This window comes from Pseudorca crassidens, chromosome 4 (genome assembly GCF_039906515.1).
Source record: "Pseudorca crassidens isolate mPseCra1 chromosome 4, mPseCra1.hap1, whole genome shotgun sequence".
Lineage (NCBI taxonomy): Eukaryota > Metazoa > Chordata > Mammalia > Artiodactyla > Delphinidae > Pseudorca > Pseudorca crassidens.
The window spans coordinates 42,028,449-42,053,960 of NC_090299.1; the positions used below are offsets into that span (position 1 = coordinate 42,028,449).

At 40.4% G+C, this 25,512-nt stretch overlaps 1 long non-coding RNA gene across 6 annotated transcripts in view; it reads right to left on the reverse strand.

Moving 5' to 3' along the window:
* Positions 1 to 25,512, reverse strand: part of LOC137223567 (uncharacterized) — a 386,144-nt gene that overhangs the window by 186,754 nt on the left and 173,878 nt on the right. The window lies entirely within an intron of this gene.

Consider the following 25,512-nt stretch of genomic DNA (forward strand, 5'->3'; position numbering starts at 1 on the left):
CCTGAGTGAATTCAGGTTTGGAGTCCGTGAATCCTAGGTACAAAATCCGACTCTTCTGTTTATTAATTGGTTGCTCTTAGACAAGTTATTTACCTCCCTGAAACTCTTTTCTAAAAATAAGGCATAAAATTATCTTTCTTGAAAGCCGGTTAGGGAAGTGGAGGCCCCAGGGGTGGAAAATGCTGGTATAGGATGCAGATCAGACCTGAGGTCAAATCTCAGCTCTGCCACTTTTCAGCTGGTAGCCTTAGGCTTAGCTGGTTCACTAACTTCCCTGAGAATCTCTTTCTGTACCTGTAAAGATCATATAATAAGATATATCTCATATGATAGATATAAGGATTAGATTTTTATGACATATGAAGCACGGTATCTAGTACCAAGTAAATATTCAACAAAATGTTAGCTTTTATGGATGTGGAGATGAAAGGAGAAAAAGTGTGCAAGGCCCTGGTACAGTTCCTGGCACTGGACAGTGTGCTTGGCAAGCATTATCTACTTTAAAACTGTTTTCATTGTATCAGCTATTGCTTCATGAACAGTCACCCCAAATCTCAGTGATTATTTTATCATTGCTTTAATTAGTTTTACAGTGATTGTATCACTGTAAATATTTTATCAATGTGTAAGCTCAGGCTTAAAATTATAGCAGTTAAATATGGTTCATGAGTCTATAGTTCAGCTGCAGGCTGGCAGTTCTCCTGATCTGGGATGGCCTCAGTTGCAGTGGTTGGTCTCTGCTCTGCACAGTTTCTCATCCTCCAACAGGCTAGCCCCAGCTTGTTTACACAGGACCACACAAGATCTCAAAAGAGAGTGAGCAAAAGCCTAGAATTGGCTCTTCACAACTTCTGCCACATTCATTGTCCAAGGCACATTCCAAGCCAGCCCAGATCCAAAGGCTGGGGGAAAATATTGTACCTCTTAAAGAGCCAAAGAGCATGGACATGGTAGAGGAGAAAATGGGCCCATTTTTGCAGTCTACCACATTGCCCACAAATAAATTGTAGTAGACACTTTAGGATGAGTTCATCAAGAGAACTCATATGCTCTGTCTTCAGGCATAGGTTCAGAAACAGACTTTCAGCCTTTCAGAAGTTATCAGTTACCAGATTTTCTTTCTAAAAAAAAAAAAAAACTTGTTAAACAGGTAGTTTGCATCATATGTCCTTGGGAGAACTAACCTGGCTTTATTCACAAGCCGTCAGTAAGATATTTTACTACCTTATGGCACCTTCCCTTGCCTGGAGCAGGAAGGTGGTGAGAGGCCATGCTATGGATTGTCCTTATGCAGCAGTTGTGATGCTCTTACTAAAGCTAGGATAGGATAATGGGCAGGATGTGGTTCCTGAAAGCCAACCTTGCCACAGGCCCATTTGACCAACCACTTCAGGGTGGGTAGCTTTGCTAAGGATCTAGAATTTATTGGGGCTAAAAGAATGGGTAGAGCCAGGGCCTTCAGAGATGGGAGAAGATCAGAATACCAACCTTTTCTATCTCAGTCATAGGAAGGGTAGAAATTCCACCTTACTCAAGGGCGAAAGAAGATAGTTTCTAAAATCTGGTCTCATTTGCAAGGCTTTATAGAGACTTTATTTTTAAAGAGCATAGAATTTAAAATCAGAACTTGGTGTGAATCCCAGTTCTGCTCTTTGCTGATTCTGTGACCTTGGGCAAATTTCTTACCACTCCTGGCTTCCATTCTTCCAATCTCTAATATAGAGAAAATAATACTAAATTTACAATGATACTATGAGGAATAGATTAAAGAAATACCATATAGAAAGGGCTTGACACAAGGTGGGTTTTCCACAAATATTTAGTCCACATTCCATCCTTCCAACAGCCTGCATGTGGGATCTTCCCGGACTGGGGCACGAACCCGTGTCCCCTGCATCGGCAGGCGGACTCTCAACCACTGAGCCACCAGGGAAGCCCAGAGTGAGATCTTTGAATAATGAATTTTGCATGCCTTCTTTCTGAGGTGGTAGGATCTATGCACTAAAAGGGATTCACCTTTAGGGCTTTAATGAACCAGACTCATATAAATGCTATCTCCACCTTCCAACCCATTCACCCCCATTTGAGGCTAGGTGATCTCAGTTTTTCTCTTCTAGGCTGATCTGAGTAGTCAGCTTCTCCAGAATTACCTGTATGACCTTGAAGAACATGATGAGCTGGGGTTCTGAACCCTAGGCTTTTGTTCCCATATCTAGCTAATCAGGATGGAGAAAGGAGTTAAAACCTCCTCTAATACAGACCAGTCCTAGAAACTGGCCTGTCACAGACCCAGCCTCGGTCACCCAGGGTAGAACTTATACTGACCAAGGCTGCATTATCTTTCAGTCTGTCTGTGAAGAACAACCTAAGAGAGCTTTTTAGCCAAAATTTACCCTGGAAGATGAATTTTTTTAATACGATTCTAAATAATTTACTGAATATGTAACATGTAAAAAACTAGGTGATGTTACAATACTAATAACTAGTATTAGTGTCATTTGGTGTCTACCATGTGTCAGAAACTATATATATATATATATATATGTGTGTATATATATATATATATATAATTTTGTGTGTATATACTGGAGAAAACTCACAGCCTATGCCATTGATACTAAAACCCCAATATACAGAGAAGGAAATAGGCTCAGAGATGTTGTCACTTGCTTAGCTGGTAAATGGCAAACCCAGATTTGAGCCCAGGACTGTGTGAGTTTTTATACCTCATTCTTTCTACTAAATTATATTGCAAAAGTCCATTAGCTCTAGGGGAAGACCATAGATCACGTCATTAATGAGTGGGGTAGTGTAGCAGAGTTCCAGAAATGCCCCATCCCAAACTTTTCACTTTCTCCTTCCATTGCTCTACAGCAAGGTTTATGATTAAGGATGATTGTATCATTCTACTGTCAGTGACACCATTTACTAGCCGAATGATCTTGGAGAAAATCACTAATATTTGTTGCTCTTGAGTCTCCTCATCTATAAGATGAGCATAAAATGAGTATAATAATATTTATCTACTAAAGTCAAAATCCAAGGCTTTAATATATGTGAAAACAATATGCACATTTTGTTCTTTTATATAAGGCACCAGGTATGTTATTTTATGTAAGTGCGTTCTCAGAAGTGGAGATTTATTTCTACTTGGATTGATCTTTAAAGGCTTCATGGAAGCAGTGACATTTTTATTTACTTGGCAGTCAGGGACTGCAGAGGAAGGTGCTCTAGGCAGAGGGCACCCAAGGTATAGGGACACAGAGTTGGGCAGAACATGGTGTTTGAGGAAGAGTAAAGAATAAAAGGAGACTAAACCCCTATGAATCTTTGGTGAAGGGCAGTTATCCTTGCAATTATGTGGCCACACTGTGGGTGACCTTCATGTCAAGGTCAGCTTATGGTCATGGTACAATGTGGTTGCTCTAGCCACCCTGGGCATCATTGTCCTGCCCCAGGAGTCTTTCTGAACAAGAAGAGGGAGCTAAATGGCTAAGATTGTGGAAATCCTGGAGTGTAATTCTAGAGTCCTTTGCCAGAAGAATATGTAAGATATGGATCAGTGAGGGATACAAGAAAGGATCCAGGAAAGAGGAGATCTGACTCCACTTGCACAGCAGCAAAGATCAGCATTATGCAGTATGTAGATGCTTTTAAACAGTCCCATCATGATAGTAGAAGGAGGAGCTATGTCACCATCCACAGTGTCCAGGGAGAGAAAAAGTACCACATGGGACATGAGGGAGGGGAAAGAGCAGGCAGATTGGTCCCAGAAGCCAAGGGATAAGTTAATAATAGTGGCTACTGCGTTTTCTAGTGCTGGACCTTCCTGAATGAATCCCCAGCCTTCTATTTTAACTTATGGCTAAGATGCATGGTCAAGTCAAATGTATGCCTACACTTCTTTCCTGAGGCAGAGGGAAGGTTCCTGGCTGTGTGGGGCCTGAGACTTTGCAATTTGGGACCCTCTTTGAGGAACAGAATACAAACCGAGGATTATCAAATGAACTATGAAGCCCTGGGAGAGGCCTGTACAAATAAGATGAAGGGGGAAATTAGGTAAAGAGAACACCAGACAATAAGAAAATATTAACTGGGACCATGGACTCTAGGCTTGGCTCCATTATTAACCAGCCATGTGATGATGGACACATCACTTCCTTCTCTGAGACTCAGCTTTCCTTCTGTAAAATGAAGGTGCCCTCCATTGCCACCCCATCAGTTAGGGTCATGGCAGGAAACAGATGACTCATAATAGGACATAGTAGAAAGATTTATTAGGTGAGGGATGGGTGAGGGTAAAGCATAAGGGGGGCTGGTAGAGTACCCTGTTCTTGCACAGTAGACAGCTGTCACCAACACTAGGTCTGAAAGGACAGGTACTAGACCATAGAAAGGGTAAGTAACTGTTTAAAGAGGACCCCTTGACAGTGGCCTAATAGTTGCAGCAAGATTTCTGTAAGAAATGAGTTCAGGGAATAAATACCCCATCATCACTCACTTCTCATCCACCAATCTCTGCCAGGGCTCCCTGTTGGAGACACTCACCCAGAACTTAGAGGGCTGGGGAACCCATTGATGTGGTCCATACAGGTCAGTCTTTTGAGGCACAGAGGAAGAGAGATAGGATGGAGATGGGTCTGTAGGAGCAAAGACATCAGTAAAGGTTCCTGGGTGTCTTCAGATCTGATATACTGGTAAGCTGTCTGTATAGAAGTCCTCCAGAAGTTTTCTGACTTAAAACATGAGTTTGATAGATTTATCTTTTTATTTTCCCTTCCCCACTATGGAGCACCAGTGCTTTAACTTTAAATTCTAGCTCTGGGCCCATCATGCCATCTTTCAGAGCCTTGGTTTCCTCATCTGCTTCACAAGATTGTTGTAATAACCAACTCCAATCACAATTTTGTGCTTTGTAACCTGTAAGTTGCCATACAAAAGTCAATCTTCTCATCAGAACTAAGTAACGATAATAATATGTAATATTTTTTGAGGTTTGCTCTATGCTCCTGAACTAAACTCTTAATATGTGTTCTTCCAAATAACCCTGTGAGGAAGATAGTATTAAACCCCCATTTTACAGATGAAGAAACTGAGATTGAGACAAGTTACCTAATTTGCTCAAAGTTTTATGGGATGAACAGTGCCTCTCAAACATTAATGCACCTCGGAATCAACTTGAGTATGTCAGAATCAACCAGTAGAATGCAGATTCTGATTAAGAAAATCAGGAGTGGGGCCTGAGATTCTGAATTTCTAACAAGGTGATACTGCTGGTCCATCAATCACATCCTGAATAGCAGGGAACTAAAAAGGGGAAAGTAGAGACAGAAATCCAGTAACCCAGATCAGTCTGGATATTAAACCATTACACAAACTACAGCATTGACACCCCTTCAAATTTAAGGGGCCTGATGGAAGAGGTCAGGCCTGGGGACATTGGTTGTATGAGCACTTAGGTGACAGAATGTAGGGGAGGATGGGTGTGAGGGAAGAGCAGATTATACATTCAAGCCTGAAACCTGGGTGAGATCTAGGCCCCCATTGCCTCCCTCACCCCTTCAGACCAATCAGGCTCCAAGTCCTAGAACTTCCACCTCTTCTTTTCCACTCCCACTGTCATGGACCTACTCTGGATCTTAGTTTTCTTGAGCCGGCCCTCCAGGTTCAAATCCCAGCTCTGTCATTCATTAGCTGGGTGACCTCCTTATTCTCTCTTTGCAAGATGAAGGAATACGTTCCTCCTAAGACTGTTGTAGGGGTTAAAGTAGTGAACTTGTATTGACAGTGCTTAGAATGATGCCTGGCATATAGTCAGAGCATAAAGTAGTCAAAGCATCACCACTGGTGTCCTTGATTCTAGGCCAGTTCAGATCCACTCACTCCATTAAAGCTTGAGAAATCCTTCTAGAACCTGGATCTGACCCTGACAGTGTCTGGCTTCAGACCCTCCAGTGACAACCTTTGACTTCAGCGTGGCATGCTTGGTCTTTCCCTCGGGTCCTGGTCCCTGCTTGATGTTATACTTTGATCATATCAAAGGACACACCAGTCCCTGAAATGGGCATTTTGCCTTTGAGCCTTTGCATGTACTGTTCTCTCTGCCTGGCCTGCACTCTTGATCTTTCAAGATCAAACTGAAACCACAGCCTCTGTGAGACAGCCCCAGTCCTCCTTCTTTGCCCCCAGATGTGACCAATATTCCAAAAGAGTGCATTGCCCCAGAACACACTACATCCTCTATTACAGAATATCAGAAGGTGACCTTTCCTCTCCTCTAGATTCTGAGCCCATATCATGTAGCTCCTGGACCAAATCCAGGTCCTGGAATGTGATGGAGTGTTGCTATGGGTCTGATGAAAGATAAAGAAAACAAGGAGCAAAAGAAGGAAGAAAAGAGAAGAACGAAGGAAGGGGATTGAAGAGGTCGGGGCAATTTGTGCTGCTCTGGAGCTGGGTTTCCTGGGCTACAGAGGTGACACACAATGACCCACCAACACCAAGATTCACCCTTCTTAGAAAAATATTTTGTTTCCAAAGTTTGTAAAACAAAAATGTCCTGGTAGTTTGGGCTGAACCCACATACTACCCCACACACGCAATGCTAAACTGCAGGTTTAGGGTGGTGATGTAAGTCAGGGACATTTATTTGTGTATTAGCCTCAGAGTAGTTCTGAAAAGCCTTTGTCCTCTTTCAAGTCACGGGGCAAAAGACTGCTTCTAGGGGGAAACACCTCCTGAATAGCAGCCACTGAGCTTCTAGGAGGTGGAGGGGTTGGGGAAGAATAAAAGACAGGGATGCTCTCAGGGTCAAAGTTGGGGAGTAAATCTTTATCTGCAAAGCATTAATTCACTTAATTTGCATAATAAAAGATGCCTTTTACCTGTCTGTGTGTCTGTAGAGCTGTAAAAGCCTGTTATTGTGGCCTTGCATGTGATATGTAATGAAGATTCTGTGAACCGAAGGGACTCTGGGTGCTGAAAAAACTTGAAGGATTAATATCTACTGTTTATCTATCACAGCAATGTTGTGGGATAAAGACTGGTGACATTTTCATTCTACAGAAGCAGTTGAAGGATTTAGATTCCATAGTCATCAGCTATTAAGTGGTTCCCACACACACAAAAAAGGTCCATGATCTAACATGCAGAACCTGAGAATGTGTCCTCATTTGGAAAAGGGTCTTTGCAGGTGTGATTATGTACAGGACCTTGAGATGAGAGGATCTCTGGGACAATCTGGGTGGGTCCTAGAACCAAGTGACAAGTGTCCTTATAAAAGACACACAGAGGAGAAGGCAATGTAAGATGGAGCAGAAAGAGAAGTGGCCACAAGCCAAGGGATGCCAACAGCAGCCAGAGGCAGGAAGAGGTAAGGACAGGATTCTCCCCTAGAGGTTTCAGAGGGCGTACAGACCTGCTGACTCCTTGATTTCAGACTTCTGGCCTCCAGAGAAGTTTGAGAGAATAAGTTCTGATCTTTTAAGCCACCAGCTTATGTTCATTCATTATAGCAGCCTCAGGAAACTAATACAGTAGTGAAGCCAGGATTCAAACCCAAGCCTACCTGGCTCTGCTCTGTAACTTGGGACAGGTTATTTACATTTCAGAGACTTCATTTCTTAAATTGTGAAAGGTGGTTAAAGCAAAGATTAAGTGAGGTAATGTGCTCATGTCAAGTTCCTGACATACTGCCTAGGAGGGAGCCCTCAGCCATAACTTACTTGGAGCTTACGGATCAAGGAGGGCACAGAAAGAAATGAACTTCAGAAGACCATGAAACTTGGGTTCAGAAGACCTGACAACCTTCTCTGCCATTTCCTAGCTGTGTGACTTTAGTCAACTTACTTAACCTCTCTGAGACTGAGTATCCTCATTAGTAAAATGGAGATAATATCTATCACTATTTAATATCTGTTACAGATATTAAATGAGATCAAGTTGAAATCCGGCATAATAAAAATTAGTATAGTTAGTTTTCCTTTCTTCCTTCTTAGTTGCTCAGAATTAGAGGCAAAAGCCCAGGTTCTCTGCTTAGGACAAGTTAGATATGTATAAGGCAGGATGTGCCTACATTGTTTTTAAATATTCATTGAAATGTCCAGTTCTTTAAACCTCAGATGGTGCCCACAGTGAGCCTACACTGGGCTATTTGCTTAAGACTCAGAGTTGAATACGGATGAGCAGAACTCATTTTACCAACTTAAAATTGTCTAAAAGTTCATGATTTGGGCACTCTGAACTTGAACCCTTTGGCAATTGAATTGGCTTATACAGTTTTGATCACAAGAAAAGAGAATTTTAAAAAGTCATTAAACAGGGTGAAGCCTTATTGGACACGAATTGGCTCTTAAAGAATATTACAAAGATATAAAGCTCAAATGGGTCAGAAATTTATGAAAGTCATTTCCCATAAATAAAACATGATGGTAATGGCCATTCTGACTGGTGTGAGATGATAACTCACTGTAGTTTTGATTTGCATTTCTCTAATGATTAATGATGTCGAGCATTCTTTCATGTGTTTGTTAGCAATCTGTATATCTTCTTTGGAGAAATGTCTAAAATCTAGAAACAATAAATGCTGGAGGGTGTGGAGAAAAGGGAACACTCTTGCACTGTTGGTAGGGATGTAAATTGATACAGCCACTATGGAGAACAGTATGGAGGTTCCTTAAAAAAAATACAAATAGAATTACCATACGACCCAGCAATCCCACTACTGGGCATATACCCTGAGAAAACCAAAATTCAACAAGAGTCATGTACCAAAATGTTCATTGCAGCTCTATTTACAGTAGCCAGGACATGGAAGCAACCTAAGTGTCCATCAACAGATGAATGGATAAAGAAGATGTAGCACATATATACAATGGAATATTACTCAGCCATACAAAGAAATGAAATTGAGTTATTTGTAGTGAGGTGGATGGACCTAGAGTCTGTTATACAGAGTGAAGTACATCAGAAAGAGAAAAACAAATACTGTATGATAACACATATATATGGAATCTAAGAAAAAAAAAAAAAAAGGTCATGAAGAACCTAGGGGTAAGACAGGAATAAAGACACAGACCTACTAGAGCATGGACTTGAGGATATGGGGAGGGGGAAGGGTAAGCTGGGACAAAGTGAGAGAGTGGCATGGACATATATACACTACCAAACGTAAAATAGATAGCTAGTGGGAAGCAGCTGCATAGCACAGGGAGATCAGCTCGGTGCTTTGTGACCACCTAGAGAGGTGGGATAGGGAGGGTGGGAGGGAGGGAGACACAAGAGGGAAGAGATATGGGGACATATGTATATGTATAACTGATTCACTTTGTTATAAAGCAGAAACTAACACACCATTGTAAAGCAATTATACTCTAATAAAAAAAAACATGATGGTAAATATTCAAGGGAGAACACTTGCAAAATGCATTTGGTGTCTTAAAACATCTGAAGAACTGCAAGAGTTTTTGCTCATTGCAAAGACATTTTGCTGGATGTCAGGGCAGCTACATTAGAACTGAGGGCTCCACTGGGGCCAAGGCTTATTTGCCAAGCAACCTACAGAGCCCCGCTGGTCTCAGGACAAAGCCACAGTGACCACTACTTGTCTGCCCAACCAAGAGGGCTACTTAAGTCTTGGGCACTGAACACACAGATTGGGAGCCACACTATGTATTTATAGTTCTTTCTAGTTAACAAAGAAATAAAAAGCAACTTGGGGTTAGAGAATCTATGCCCCCATCTAGAATCTGACACCTCCAGGCCATGTGGCTTTGGCTAAGTCACTTTACCTCTCTGAGTTTTGTGTCATTATTTCTAAAATAAAGGTGCAGCAATACTGTTAGCTGACTGTCAAACAAACATTCCACCTTTTCCTTGCTAACAGTATTTTCATTTGATTCAGAATTAATTTACCTAATCTCAGAGGGTAAATCATGATTGGTTTACGGCATAGATCTCATTCAGGTTTGCCAAGGACCCAATTCTGGCCAATGAGAAATAAGGGGAAGTCTAGAATTTCTGGGGATAAAAAGGAACAGCTGACTCAGGAGAAGGGCCCTGGGCCATCACCCCTTCTTTTCCCACTTTGAGTTGTGTTATATGAATCCTTGAAGCTTGAAGCTGTAGCAGCAGCTATTTTATAACCATGAAGAGAAAGACAAGGAATTTCAACAAGGCCGACCCATACTCTTGATATTGCTGGGGCTGACAATTCAAATGCTGAATCTGCCTACCTTCATCTTCTTGCTATATAAGACCTATGAAAAATAGGTATCACATACCATACTTTCCATATGTCAGGCACTGTTCTACATAAATTGACTCATCTAATTCTCACAACTATAGTTATTGCTAAATCTATTTCACAGATGAAAACAACAAGACAGAGAGGTTAATAAACCTGCCCAAGGTGACCGCTAGTAAATAGTAGAAGTCGGATTTGAACATAGGCAATGGCCATTCATGTAACCATTCTACCATACTGCTTTCTCTTGTTTGCTAATTGTTTAATTTTGGATGCAGCTAAAACCATACCAAGTTATACAAAGCCTATCCTTCTACCTTGCACAATTTTTGTGAACAAATATTGGTGCCAGTCTATCACGTAAACTTCAATGCAACTCTAAGAAATATCTAATATTATTCTCAAATGTAAAAATTAGGAAAATGATGACTACAAAGGTTGAGTCATCTGCCAAAGTCCACACGGCAGGTTAGTGGCAGAGCTGGGATGGACGGAACCCTAGTTCCCCTGGCTCTGAAGCTGACTCACTTTCCCTTGCAATGCCCTGCCTCCCTATTAGATGCTCATTTCTTTGTACAGTGATAAGGAGGCCCAAAGGAGTCCTCAGTGATGCTGATGAAACCCAAATCCTAGGCTGAAAATCAGTCAGCAGGCCAGTGAAGGGATTTGGGAGCAAATCCCAAAGAGGTATTCAATACTTTCAAATTCTCCTTCAGTCTACTCTCCTATGATCCAACTCCTGAAAGGTTACCTCTTTCTCCAGCTTTATGACTCAGAAAGACACATTCTCCCTTTGGGACTTAACACTTACAGTTTCAGAATTCATATTCTTTCCCCAGCATGGGTCATTAGAGTCTTGCTGCTGAGAAAGCACTACCAGAACCCATCAAGTCTATAAACTGAGTTGGTCCTTGCAATGCCCTAAGCTAAGTCTGTTGCATTTGGAAGGGGCTGGGAAGGAGATAGAGGGGGAATAAGTCAATGGAGAGCCCACGGGATGGGGAGTGGCCAAAAATCAGCGACCTTGTGACCTGGAAAGCACCAAAGATCATCTGGTTTAACGTTTTCAATGTATAGATAGTGGATGTGAGATTCAGAGATATTCATTAATAATTGCAAATTTCATTCATAAATCAGGTACTGTAATGTTTGAACACATTTAATCTTCACAAAACATCTGAGTGATAGGTGATATCCCAAAGACAAAACAAATGCTCAGAAAGAACAGGTGATTTACCCAAGGTCACAGAGCTGATAAGTGACATAGACAAGCTATACAGGCAAGATCTATATCCTCAGACAACTGCTCTTTGCAGTTCCTCTGCTTCTTGAAGTCCCTAAGGAGGGGCTGACATTGAAAAAGAAATCAAGGAGTGAGGCAGGGAAAGTCTAAAAGAACACTGAGAAGGGAGGAGGGACTCAGGGGCTGGTTGATGGAATGTACAGCCCCTGAGCAATGCAAGCAAAGAGATGTACCTGTGTGCATGGTTGGAGAGGAGGAAAGGGACAAAAGCTTTAGCTTTATCAGATTCTCACAGCCATCTATTAAGGTCTGTTAAGTACCACTGGTTTGGTGAGATTAAGGGGTGGGGACAGCAATTAGGGCATGTCTCCAAGTCACAGGACAAAGTAGCGATAAATGAAGGGATTACTGCCTGCGTGTGTGTGTGTCCTGGTTTTTCCAGCACACACAGTCTGTGTTTTTCCTATTAGGTGAAGTTTCCTCACAGTTTTTGACAAGTTTTAAGAAGTTACCTGACAAAAGAATGGAAAAAGAAATTGCAAAGGGAAATACTAGCGCCATGAAGTTCAGAGGGCACCATTGTGCCTTAGTTGTGAGTGGCTGGTAGGTAGAGTGTTTGGATACAGCTACACACTTTTGGTGCCTTTGTTGATATAATGAAACAGTCAATCCAATCCACCTGTGAGCTTCCCACCCACTGGAATTACAAGCTAACCAATAGCACCCCTGCCATCTCTTTCTTCTCTCTAAGACAAGTTTAGCAGGGAGGGAAGACATCAGTGTGACAGAGTTTGAGTTAACTATAAACTTCTGGGTACTGCTTCTCCATGCCCTTGTGGTGATATTGGTGACCCATGCCTTGCTCTGACGTTGCTTTTCCATCTGTAAAGTGGGGTGGATGGTAACCACACCTACTGCCTTTCTTTCCTCTGCACTTCAGCCCTGCTGGCTTTCCTTGACCATGACCTCTGATTTTAGCCACTGGCTTTGGTACACACTGCTCCTTCAGCCTAGAACTCTTCCCAACTATTCCCTCATCCTACAGTTCCCTAGACATGTCTCCAGACCCTCACAGACCCAGACAAGTTGTCCTTTTACATTTAATACAGTGATGAACAACTCTTGATGTCATCTCTCTCCCACATCAAGACTGAGAGTTCTCCAGAGGTAAGGGATCATGTCTGTGTTTGTTTGTTATTATAGCCCAGAGCTCAAGCCCTGTGCTCCACACAGAGTAGGCACTCAAAAAATATATGTTGAACTATTGAGTCTCTTTCAAAGGGTTGTCTTAAAGATCAAATAATGTAGTGTATCTAAAGGAGTTGTATAAAACCCTTTACTTTTTTTTTTAGCACCAAACAAATGTGAATTATGATAATTATCTTGTAGAGCACATGTACACAAACTCAGAGTCATATGGGGTGGGGTGGGGGTTTGCCATGCGCAACTTACTCTCCCTCGTGTGCCTAAAGTCAAACGGGGATTCCTAATTCCTACTTCCTTGACCTTGAGCAGGTGAGGCAACCTAAGAGAAGGCACATAAAGCATTCTCTCATTGCCTGAGAAATTGTGATATCAATGATAGTTTCTTTCTTTCCATTTGGTTTATGGGTCATTGTGAAGAAAACTGGAGGCCATGGTCATAAAAATTCTTTATAGAGTGGAAGTATCATTTGACATTACTCATTGTTTTCTGGGGACATGCCAAACTGTCTTTACTTGATTTCACATGATTTAACAGAGACTGTTTCACTTTATTTAACAGATAGGAAGACCTCATCTCCATGCTCTGTTCTTTTGCTCTACCTTTACTTCTCTCTGCGGTATAATCATTTACCTGTTTGATAGCAGTAGTCATAGGTCAATTGGGTGGAGCTAATCTACAAAGATAACAAACCCTGGGGATTTGGTCTCTCTCATCCCTTCCCTACCTGGACCAGTGAAAGGAGTAATCTAAATTAGGAGATCTGGGCTGTAGACTCAAACTTTACCAGGGTGTGCTATGCCAAGGCTAAGGCAGGGGTTTGGAAGTTAGCTGCCCATTTTCAGTCTCACTCCAAGACAGGTTTTCTTATATAGACTTTATCAATAATAAATCTAACATTTTGGCTCTCCATCTACTATTTCTCAATTGTTTCAAAACTCAGGCTGTGAAGAGGGATACTAGTTATGGACCCAATCATAGACTCCCAAAACTGTCCCTACCCCTTGTATCTCATTTTCTAGCACAATGCTAGATACATAATAAACACTCACTTCAGGAATGAATAGTATTATCTAACATTTACTAATTGTTTATTGTGTGCTAAGCACTGTTCTAATCAGTTCACAAATTGTATTCTGTTTTTTGTTTAACCCTCATAACAACTCCTTGAGACTGATTTTCATTTTATCTTTCTCATTGTACAGAGCAGTAAATGGCGGAACAGAGTTTATGTTACTTGCCCAAAATAACAGCATCAGTAAGTGGCAGATGTGGGATTTGAATCTTGTCAACCTGGACCCACTGAATGCATGTTTAGCCACTACACAATAAAGCTAGTTAAAGAAAATACCTACAAATGCCATTTCCCTTCAGTAATAGTGTAAAGGCAAATGTCATTTCCCTTCAATTATAATGCAAAGAATCTGTAAACATGCTATAGAAAAAGAAATCTTGTTTTTTTTTCACAAACTTGAAGACTCAGGAATTGAGGGTGAGAGTAAAACATCTAGTTATTTAACATAAATTTAAATGTTAAATTTTGATGCCTAACATTATGCAAAATGGGGTAGTTGAGAAAATAGTCTCTGTTTTACATTCACATATTTAAAAGTTGTATGTAGAAATAATGGGACATACCAGGAAAGGTAGAAATATCTCCACATCTCATAATTACTGAGAACATCAGAAGAAGCTTGCTTAGGAAAGTACCCTTTTGATCTGCTCCTCTCTGAGACTGTGTGCTTTGAGTCTTACCCCAAGCTTGTCCTGTGCTTAGGCACATCCATGCTGAAAACTGTAACCACGTACCTGATCACTTTCAGGCAAGGTCATCTAATGTCTGTTTCACAGATGATCAGACCAACTGGCAGCCATGCTTCATCCCTTTGCTCTCCCAACATTATCTCTTCTTAAGACTCACTCATTTATTCCCAAGCTTGTTTAAATCAATCTTTTAGAAAGATCTAACATAGTAGGTTTATCTGTTTTATTGTAAGATTTTAAAAATTAACAGGTGTTCCATTGGTCTCTGATCTTTGTGTTGAGTCCGAGGGAATTAACTCCACCAAAGAGAATCACAAAACAATTGGAAGGCAATTAAATGACTTTACATTTGCCAGGCCTGCTTATTACTCTAAGAGTTGGCATGAGTTTCCACAGGCATGAAGCACTGAGCTACATTCTGTTAAGTCTGAAGTCCCTGACCAATTGCCAGATACATGGATAAACTTGACTATGTGGTTTCAGAACTCTCCTTGGTTGTGAAATTTGTGACATTTCACCATGCTTACTTTGTATGCAATGCGCAATTGTAGCCTGAACTTCTTTGGACTCTTTCCCTCAGGGGAGGGAAGCATTATCCTTCTGGGCTCATATAGCAGGGGACGCTTTTAAACCTTTGGAGGATCTGGGCAGTCTTGTTTTCAAAGGACCTCTGTATACTTTATCACAATAAAATGTATCCCTACCCCATGCTAGTTATATTGCTTCATTTAGGAAACTGCTAAGGATTATAAAGCTAATTCTGAGTTTGTTTTGTTATAAATTATTGACTTTTTCCTTGTGGCTTAAGCTATATATATATATATATACACACATATATATATACACATTATATATATATACATATTATATATATAGTATTGTGTATATGTGTATGTTGAGTAAGCCAGCTGACATAATGTAAAGTTTTATAAACATTCAACTTAGCATATATTCATTTTGAAGTTTTCTTCTTGCATTTTGGAGGCGCTATTTCTTTCAGATATCTGACATTTTTATTTAAACTCATGAAAAACTCACAGGTCCCAAACTCTCTACTTCGGGTGTCTAAAGGATAAATTGGGTCAGACCCCATCCCTTCCACTTGGTGTATTAGAGGAAAGTACATTTTCATGGAGGTTTCCTCATCTGATGTAACCTTTCAGGATAGGATCCCTGCTAAAGGTGTAATATCTGTATGAGCAGGGGGCCTCCACATGGTGGGGTCTCGGACATTGCAGAATTGAGATCCACCCAACATGTTCATATTACATTCTCTATGAGAGATCACTTCTAGTTTTCACCAGATGGGAAGTTATGAAAACAAAACACAAATCTTGATACCTGCTTTCTTCTTTTCTCCTTCAGCAAAACTTCATCAACTCAAACGCCACTTCATGGTAGACTTAAAATGTTCCTTTAAATAGGGCTGTAATGTGAAGGTTGGTTAAGAACTTCAAACTTAGAATGTTATTTTCTGGGGCTGTAGCTCAGACATAAAATTTTGGTCCAGGCAGTTTTCAACAGGTTAGATCTGAACTGAAAGATGAATGTTTCATGTATTTATTTCACTTTAAAACCAGAAGGTTTTTTTAATATTATTTTTCTGCACATGAAAGCTGGGAAAAGACAATTCTCCCACAATATTCTCTTTCAAAATTGGGTCCAATGGGCAGCCTAGAATGTTCAATCTAGTCTCCTTTATCATGAGAAGAAAACTGACTTTGTTGAAGAAATAGTCTGAGAGGACCTTCAAGATAGCAGAGGAGTAAGACGTGGAGACCACCTTCCTCCCCACAAATACATCAGAAATACATCTACATGTGGAACAACTCCTACAGAACACCTGCTGAACGCTGGCAGAAGACCTCAGACCTCCCAAAAGGCAAGAAACTTACCACATACCTGGATAGGACAAAAGAAAAAAGAAAAAACAGAGACAAAAGAATAGGGATGGGACCTGCACCTCTGGGAGGGAGCTGTGAAGGAGGAAAAGTTTCCACACACTATGAAGTCCCTTCACTGATGGAAATGGGGTGGGGGGGTAGGGGAAGCTTTGTAGCCACAGAGGAGAGCGCAGCAACAGGGGTGCAGAGGGCAAGGCAGAGAGATTCCCACACAGAGAATTGGTGCCAACCAGCACTCACTAGCCTGAGAAGGCTTGTCTGCTCACCTGCCAGGGCAGGTAGGGGCTGGAAGCTGAGGCTCTGGGTTCAGATCCCAGGGACAGGACTGGGGTTGGCTGCATGAACATAGCCTGAAGAGGGCTAGCGCACCACAGCTAACTGGGAGGGAGTCCGGGAAAAAGTCTGGAACTGCCTAAGAGTCAAGAGACCATTGTTTCAGGGTGCGCAAGGAGAGGAGATACAGAGCGCCACCTCAATGAGCTTCAGAAAGGGGCGCAAGCCATGGCTATCAGTGTGGACACCAGAGGCGGGCATGAAATGCTAAGACTGCTGCTGCAGCCACCAAAAAGCCTGTGTGCAAGCACAGGTCACTATCCACACCTCCCCTCACAGGAGCCTATGCAGCCGGCCACTGCCAGGGTCCTGTGATCCAGGGACAACTTTCCCAGGAGAACACATGGAGGACCCCAGGCTGTTGCAACATCACGGCAGCCTGTGCTGCCACAGGTCTGCCCTGCATTCCACACCCCTCCCTGCCCCTGGCCTGAGTAAGCCAGAGCCCCCTAATCAGCCGCTCCTTTAACCTCCTCCTCTCTGGGCAAAGAACAGACACCAGAGGGAGACCTACATGCAGAGGTGGGGCAAAATCCAAAGATGAACCCCAGGAGATGTATGAACAAAGAAGACAAAGGAAAATTTCTCCATACAGCTTCAGGAGCAGCAGATTAAATCTCCACAATTAACTTGATGTACCCTGCATCTGTGGACATAAATACCTGAAAAGAAAATGAATCATCCCAAAATTGAGGTGGTGGATTTGGGAGCAACTGTAGACTTGGGGTTTGCTGTTTGAGACTGGCTAGTTTCTGATTTTTATGTTTATCTTAGTATAGTTTTTAGCACTTGTTATCATTGGTGGATTTGTTTATTGGTTTGGTTGCTCTCTTTTTTTTATTACTTTTTAAATAATTTTTTATTTTAATAACTTTTTAACTTTATTTATTTTTCTTTCTTTCTTTCTTTTCTCTCTTTTCTTCTGAACCATGTGGCTGACAGGGTTTGGTGTTCTGGCCTGGTGTCAGGCCTGAGCCTCTGAGGTGGGAGAGCTAGTTAAGGACATTGGACAAGCAGAGACCTCCCGGCCCCACGTAATATCTATTGGCGAGAGCTCTCCCAGAGATCTCCGTCTCAATGCTAATATACAGCGGCACTCAAAGACCAGCAAGCTCCAGTGCTGGTCACCCCATGCCAAACAACCAGCAAGACAGGAACACAAGCCCACGCATTAGCAGACAGGCTGCCTAAAGTCATACTAAGTTCACAGACACCCCAAAACACACCACCAGACGCTGTCCTGCCACCAGAAAGACAAGATCCAGCCTCATCCACCAGAACACATGCACCAGTCCCCTCTACGAGGAAGCCTACACAACCCACTGAACTAAACTTACCCACTGGAGGAAGACTCCAAAAACAACGGGAACTATGAATCTGCAGCATGCAAAAAGGAGACCCCAAACACAATAAGTTAAGCAAAATGAGAAGACACAGAAATATGCAGTAGAAGAAGAAGAAAAGTAAAAACTCAAAGACCAAACAAATGAAGAGGAAATAAGAAGTCTAAATGAAAAAGAATTCAGAGTAATGATAGTAAAGATGATCCAAAATTTTGAAATTAGAATGGAAAAAATACAAGAAAAATTTAATACGGACGAGAAGAACTAAAAAGCGAACAAAAAATGATGAATAACACAATAAATGAGATTAAAAATTCTCTAGACAGAATCAATAGCAGAATAATGGGGGCAGAAGAACAGACAAGTGACCTGGAAAATAAAATAGTGGAAATAACTACTACAGAGCAGAACAAAGAAAACAGATTGAAGAGAATTGAGAACAGTCTCAGAGACCTCTGGGACAACATGAAATGCACCAATATTTGAATTATAGGGGTACCAGAAGAAAAAGAGAAAACTAAAGGGTTTGAGAAAATATTTGAACTGATCATAATTGAAAACTACCCTAATATGGTAAAGGAAATAGTCAATCAAGTCCAGGAAGTGCAGAGAGTCCCATACAGGATAAATCCAAGAAGAAACACACAAAGACACATATTAATCAAACTATCAAATATTAAATACAAAGAAAACATATTAAAAGCAGCAAAGGAAAAACAACAAATAACATACAAGGGAATCCCCATAAGGTTAACAGCTGATCTTTCAGCAGAAACTCTGCAAGCCAGAAGGGAGTGGCAGGATGTATATAAACTGATGAAGGGGAAAAACATACAACCAATATTATTCTACCCAGCAAGGACCTTATTCAGATTTGATGGAGAATTAAAAGCTTTTCAGACAAGCAAAGGATAAGAGAATTCAGCACCACGAAACCAGCTTTCCAACAAATGCTAAAGGAACTTTTCTAGGCAGGAAACACAAGAGAAGGAAATGACCTATGATAATAAACCCAAAACAATTAAGAAAATGGTAATAGGAACATACATATTGATAATTAACTTAAATGTAAATGGATTAAATGCTCCAACCAAAAGACATAGACTGGCTGAATGGATACAAAAACAAGACCCGTATGTATGCTGTCTATAAGAGATCCATTTCAGACCTAGGGACACATACAGACTGAAAGTGAGGGGATGGAAAAAGCTATTCCATGAAAATAAGAAAAGAAATCTGGAGTAGTAATTCTCATATCAGACAAAATAGACTTTAAAATAAAGATTATTACAAGAGACAAAGAAGGACACTACAAAATGATCAAGGGATCAATCCAAGAAAAAGATATAAAAATTTTAAACATTTATGCACCAAACATAGGAGCACCTCAATACATAAGGCAAATGCTAACAGCCATAAAAGGGGAAATCGACAATAACACAATAATAGTAAGGGACTTTAGCACCCCACTTTCACCAATGGACAGATTATCCAAAATGAAAATAAATAAGGAAACACAAGCTTTAAATGACACATTAAACAAGATGGACTTAATTGATATTTATAGGACATTCCATCCAAAAACAACAGAATACACTTTCTTCTCAAGTGCTCATGGAACATTCTTCAGGATAGATAATATCTTGGGTCACAAATCAACCCTTGGTAAATTTAAGAAAATTGAAATCGTATCAAGTATCTTTTCTGAACACAATGCTATGAGACTAGATATCAATTACAGGAAAAAAATGGTAAAAAATACAAACACATGGAGGTTAAACAACCCACTACTAAATAACCAAGAGATTACTGAAGAAGTCAAAGAGGAAATAAAAATATACCTAGAAAAAAATGACAATGAAAACATGATGACCCAAAACCTATGGGATGCAGCAAAAGAGTTCTAAGAGGGAAGTTTATGACAATACATCCTACCTCAAGAAACAAGAAAAATCTCAAATAAACAACCTAAACTTACACCTAAAGCAATTAGAGAAAGAAGGAGGAAACAAAAAAAACCCCAAAGTTAGCAGAAGGAAAGAAATAATAAAGATGAGATCAGAAATAAATGGGGGAAAAAAATGAAGGAAATGTTAACAAAGATCAATAAAACTAAATGCTGGATCTATGAGAAGATAAACAAAATTGATAAACCACTGGCCAGACTCATCAAGAAAAAAAAGGGAGAAGACTCAAATCAACAGAATTAGAAATGAAAAAGAACAACTGACACTGCAGAAATACAAAGGATCATGAGAGATTACTACAAGCAACTATATGCCAATAAAGTGGACAACATGGAAGAAACGGACAATTTCTTAGAAAAGCACAACCTTCCAAGACTGAACCAGGAAGAAATAGAAAATATATACAGAACAATCACAAGCACTGAAATTGAAATGGTGATTAAAAATCTTCCAACAAACAAAAGCCCAGGACCAGATGGCTTCACAGGAGAATTCTATCAAACATTTAGAGAAGAGCTAACACCTATCCTTCTCAAACTCTTCCAAATATAGCAGAGGGAGGAACACTCCCAAGCTCATTCTATGAGGCCACCATCACCCTGATACCAAAACCAGACAAAGATGTCCCAAAGAAAGAAAACTACAGGCCAGTATCACTGATGAACAGAGATGCAAAAATCCTCAACAAAATACTAACAAATAGAGAAGCCAACAGAACATTAAGAGGATCATACACCATGATCAAGCAGGGTTCATCCCAGGAATGCAAGGATTCTTCATTATACACAAATCAATCAATGTGGTACCCCATATTAACAAATTGAAGGATAAAAACCATGTGATAATCCCAATAGATGCAGGTAAACCTTTTGACAAAGGTCAAAACCCATTTATGATAAAAACCCTCCAGAAGTAGGCCTAGAGGGAACTTACCTCAACATAATAAAGGTGATATATAACAAATCCACAGCCAATATTGTTCTCAATGGTGAAAAACTGAAACCATTTCCACGGAGATCCAGAACAAGACAAGGTTGCCCACTCTCACCACTATTATTCAACATAGTTTTGGAAGTTTTAGCCACAGCAATCAGAGAAGAAAAAGAAATAAAAGGAATCCAAATTGGAAAAGAAGAAGTAAAGCTGTCACTGTTTGCAGATGACATGATACTATACATAGAGAATCCCCTTTACCCTCAAAACAAAAAGAATAAAATACCTAGGAATAAATCTACCTATGGAGACAAAACTCCTGTAAGCAAAAAACTATAAGACACTGATGAAAGAAATTAAAGATGATACATACAGATGGAGAGATATACCATGTTCTTGGATTGGAGGAATCAACAATGTGAAAATGACTCTACTACCAAAGCAACCTACAGATCAAGGCAATCCCTATCAAAGTACCAATGGTATTTTTCACAGAACTAGAACAAAAAATTTCACAATTTGTATGGAAACACAAAAGACCCTGAATAGCCAAAGCAATCTTGAGAAAGAAAAACAGAGCTGGACGAATCAGGCTCCCTTACTTCAGACTATACTACAAAGCTAAAGTAATCAAGACAGTATGGTACTGGCACAAGAACAGAAATATAGATCATGGAACAGGATAGAAAGCTCAGAGATAAACCCACGCACATATGGTCACCTTTTCTTTGATAAAGGAAGCAAGAATATACAATGGAGAAAAGACAGCCTCTTCAATAAGTGGTGCTGGGAAAACAGCTACACATAAAAGAATGAAATTAGAGAATGAAATTAGAATGAAATTAGAACACATTAGAATGAAATTAGAACACAAAATTAGAATGAAATTAGAACACTTCCTAACACTATATACAAAAATAAACTTAGAATGGAGTAAAGACCTAAATGGTCTTTACTCCATTTTTTAGGAGTAAAGACCTAAAGGTAAGGCCAGACACTAGAAAACTCTTACAGGAAAACATAGGCGGAACACTCTATGACATAAATTATAGCAAGATCCTTTTGGACCCATCTCCTAGAGAAATGGAAATAAAAATAAACAAATGGACCTAATGAAACAAAAGCTTTTGCACAGCAAAGGAAACCATAAACAAGATGAAAAGACAACCCTCAGAATGGGAGAAAATATTTGCAAATGAAACAACTGACAAAGGATTAATCTCCCAAATATACAAGCAGCTCATGCAGCTCAATATCAAAAAACAATCTAATCCAAAAATGGGCAGAAGACCTAAATAGACATTTCTTCAAAGAAGATATACAGATTGCCAACAAACACATGAAAGGATGCTCAATATCACTAATTATTAGAGAAATGTAAATCAAAACTACTGTGAAGTGTCATCTCACACAGGTCAGAATGGCCATCATCAAAAAATCTGCAAACAATAAATACTGGAGAGGGTGTGGAGAAAAGGGAAACCTCTTGCACTGCGGATGGGAACGTGAATTGATACAGCCACTATGGAGAACAGTATGGAGGTTCCTTAAAAAACTAAAAATAGAACTACCATACAACCAGCAATCCCACTACTGGGCATATACCCTGAGAAAACCATAATTCAAAAAGAGTCATGTACCTCAATGTTTATTGCAGCTCTACATACAATAGCCAGGACATGGAAGCAACCTAAGTGTCCATTGACAGATAAATGGATAAAGAAGATTTGGCAAATATATACAATGGAATACTACTGAGCCATAAAAAGAAATGAAATTGAGTTATTTGTAGTGAGGTGGTTGGACCTACAGTCTGTCATACAGAATGAAGTAAGTCAGAAAGAGAAAAACAAATACCGTATGCTAACACATATATATGGCATCTAAAAAAAAAAAGTTTCTGATGAACCTAGGGACACGACAGTAATAAAGACGCAGATGTAGAGAATGGACTTGTGGACATGGGGAGGGGAAGGGTAAGCTGGGACGAAGTGAGAGAGTAGAATTGACATATATATATACTACCAAATATAAAATAGATAGCTAGTGGGAAGCAGCCACATAGCACAGGGAGATCAGCTCAGTGCTTTGTGACCACTTAGAAGGTTGGGATAGGGAGGGTGGCAGGGAAATGCAAGAGGGAGGGCATATGGGGATATATGTATACATATAATTGATTCACTTTGCTATACAGCAGAAACTAAAACAACATTGTAATTATACTCCAATAACAATGTTAAAAAAAAATAATAGTCTGTTATCTTCTTCCTAATCTTGTAACAACCTTGAGAAGTGTAGATAACATTGTCCCCATTTTACAGATGAGGAAGCCAGGGTTCAGAAAGATTAAAAACATTGACCAGAATCAAACATAAAAGACTCATCAGAGAGAAAATTTAAACTCAATTCTTGCCATTCTACAATATACAAAGCTGCCTCAAGAGCTGATTGAGGAAAAGAAGACTAAAAGTAATATATTCTGTGTATTGTGCCTACTGCTTGTGTTGCTTCTGGGAGAAGTTTCCCATCAAGAAAATTAGATTTAAATGTGCACCGAAGATACAAGTCAGAGGTCTGGTTTTTGGTGACCTTGTTGTCTATATTCATTGTGCAGAAAGACTGTCTTATTTGCCATTTTGCAGTGGATTTGCATCCGTCTGTTAACTTTCCCTTCCTTCCTGTTCTAATTCTTACCACCTCATTCCTAAATTCTTGCAGTGATTTATGGTTAACCTTCTTGATTCCAGTACTTTCTCCATCTCCCTTAGGTCAGTTTTAGTTACCAATGTTAGGTTAGTCTTCTTCAAATATCCTACAGAGGCCCTATGTGGTGGACACTGTCACATCCTGCCCGGATGCCCCTTCAATTGCTGTCCCAGACTGAGAGTGACAGGCACAGACACCTGTAGCTATCTGCCCCCTCAGGGTTGTCCTGGGTGCAGAGATGTTCCCTCAATCAAGGTTACACTCCTTCCTGGGAGCCCCACATCCAATGATGGGTCAATATGTGAATACAAAAACTCCCTGCCATCTTATCCTAAATCAGAACGACTCCAAAGAGCCATTCTAGCTCCAGAGGCCCTCATGGGGTTGGATGAAGCTGTCAGTCCTGCATCACAGCTCAGCTCCTCCCCATACCCAGTCCTGCTTCCTTCCTCTCCCTCCCCCAGGTGTTCATCCCAAGACAATGCTTCAATAAACATCCTGAGTGTTCAACTATTTTTCAGAATTGGTTTCCCAGGGAACCCGACTTGCAATGCCTTGGGTGATGGGCAGGAATAGAGGAAGGGAAGAAGAAAGTGGAAAAACAAGCAAGATAAACAGAAAAGGAAGGAAGGAAATTAAGCAGGATTATTTATTTTAAATAACTGGATTTGTCTCTCCTTCCAGTCCTCCCATCAGCTACACTGTTGCTACTATTTCCAGTGATATTTGAACATTTGATCAAAAAAACCTCTGTGATAAGAACCTTAATTGATTTGTTTAGAAATAGGATTCATAGACTAAAAGACAGCACTATGAAAAGATATTCACAAAAATGGTCTGCTCAGATGATTTTGCCCACACTGCCTGCCAGTCACCTGGTCAAAATAGTTAAGTGGGGTCTACACAGTTCTAGACACACGTATCTATATGGATCCTTTGACACAGATATTATAACAACAGCACAGGTTTACTTAAGAATCATCTAAATCTACACTGTGGTGTAAGGTACAAATAAATCTATTTCACTAAACAGGTGGCTTAAGCAACATTATTCACTCTAAACTACTGATTACCTACAATGTGGTCTAACATTTATTTCTGATTACCACTCATTAAAATATTTAGCCAGGTGTGACAGAAAGAAGAGTATCTGTTCTGACTGAGACCGAATTGCTTTTCCACTTTGCATTGACCGAGTTCTGCTGGTCCCTTTCTGTGATCTCATACTGCTGTGACCATGTGACCTGTGGTGTCCTTTCCTGGTTTCAAGACCCATACTCCCAGTTTTTGTCTGTATGTTTGCTCCCAGTTTAGTTTACAAGTCATCTTAAACAATTGGATTAAGTAGCTTGGTCCACACAATGCTCAACAAATATCTGCCCGTAATTGTCCCTTGGCCCGAGAATGTCTGTTCTGTTTGCATGGCCTTGTAGCCCACTGACTGTATCTGTCTCTCTGATCTGACCACTCTGTGTTCTGAGTTCTTTGTGCTTCATGCCACACCTTTGGGTTCCACACATATTCTACACATTGAAGTGAGTCACTGCTGGGTGCCTGAGCTCATAACACGTCCTCTATAGATAGAAATAGATGCCACGACACTTTGAGTTTCAACATTTGTACCCCCAGCTGCTAGGCTGGGGATTAGCTTAGTCTGGGTGCCCATAAACCGAGGAAATCACACCCATGACTGCATAGGCTATACTGGTTTACAGTTCCCACTGACCATCCCAAAGGACACTGATTTTTGTTTGGGTTCTCCCAGGTTCTCAGCTTGAATCTTCTGCTCTTGGGTTACTAAAACCCCTGACATTCATTGTCATGTGCTTTTCTACTCAACTTAAATGTGATCCTATCTAGGGTCTTTAAGAG